Raw genomic sequence first — 1,659 nt, forward strand, 5'->3', positions numbered from 1 at the left:
CCGGCGCTCCCCATCCCCGAAGAAACCATCCATAACGGCCCCAGCCCCGACAACCCCCATCTTCGGCGACCCGCATCCCCACCCACCACCATCGCGCCACCGGGCCGGCGCGACCAGTACCGTCGTCGATCCCGACCATGGCGCCCGCCGTCGCGCACCACCTCCCGACCATGGCGCCCGCCGCCGCGCACCACCTCCCGCCACGTGCCCGCCGTAGTGCACCTCCGGCTGTGCTCAACAGTACAACTTCTTGTTTTGTGGTGGGTCGCTAAGGAGCTAAGTTCAAAATGAGAGAAGTCTAGAATATTGTCACAAAACACGCTCAGGATGTGAAAACACGCTCAGTACAAAAACATACATACATCCGTTCAAGTACTCTTTTTCTCGAACATACATTCGTCCGTTCTAGAAAGAAAAATGGTTGAATTAAAAAATATTGATCAGTACAAGTTAAAAACGGTGGTCCGTTCGGAACAAAAGAAATGAGAGAAATTCAACTTGTAAAAGTTCGAGCAAAAAAAAACCCCATGCAATTCAAATGAGAAAAGTACAAGTCATAAAATAAGAGAAGTTCAGAACATCATTGTAAAAAAAGTTTAGTTCAAAAAAAAACATTTTCTTTTTGAAAAATTATCATTCAGTTCGATGATATAAACCATGCAAGTAAAGGGGCGACGATACAATAAACCATTGAAAACTTATGAGCAAAACAGAGCAAAGTCTAGTTAGTGAAAACACGTTTAGTACAAACCCATGCAAGCATCAGTACAAGTACCCTTTTTCGGAACCATTCAAAATTACTCTATAAAAAATAGCTCTGTACAAACGTACACATATATCAGTAGGACTACTCTATTTTTCAGACGAGAAAACAGCATGATCCGTCATGCCGTATTCAAAATTACTCTTAAACGGATGCGAAGTAGAGAAAATGTTCAACATGATTAAGTTTCGCATTTTCGATAGCTATCCAACGGTATATTATTTGCCATATTAAAATAAACTTTTTAAAAAATCGCGTTCAAAATCAAATTTGACCGTATTCGAATTCGTTTCTAAACCGTAAGGAATTAGAAAAACATTTATATACAAAAAAGTTGCGCATTTTCCATAGCTTTCCAACGCCGTATCATTTGCGTCAATCCAACGAACCGTTTGCAAAAAAATTCCCAAAAATCCGACGAACCGTTTGCAAAAAATCGCGAAAATATGTTTCGCCCAGAATTTCACCGTTTTTCAAATTACTTTTAAATCATATAGAATTAGAAAAAACAATACATATATGGAAGATGCGGATTTTCACCAGCTTTCCAACGCCGTCTTTTTTGCTCAATTCTGACAAACGGTTTGAAAATTGAGTCTAAAATACGATTCACGTTTTTGGTTTTGAAAAAAACGGTTTTTTCAAAACTGCTCTTAAACCATAATGATTTTGCAAAAATGTTCAATATACTTGAAATATGGTTGTCAAGAGATTTTCAACGATATATTACACGCCCCGTTCCGACAAAAAAATTACAAAAAAAATTTGAACTAAAGAAAACGATGTGTTAAGCAAAACTGAAAGCATCAGTTCAACCGCTTCCAAAACATCAGTACAACAACCTGAAACCGTCAGTTCAAAAAGGGTAACAGAATATATATATACATCTGGGCTAT

This window comes from Triticum dicoccoides, chromosome 5B (genome assembly GCF_002162155.2).
Source record: "Triticum dicoccoides isolate Atlit2015 ecotype Zavitan chromosome 5B, WEW_v2.0, whole genome shotgun sequence".
In the NCBI taxonomy this organism is placed as follows: Eukaryota; Viridiplantae; Streptophyta; class Magnoliopsida; order Poales; family Poaceae; genus Triticum; species Triticum dicoccoides.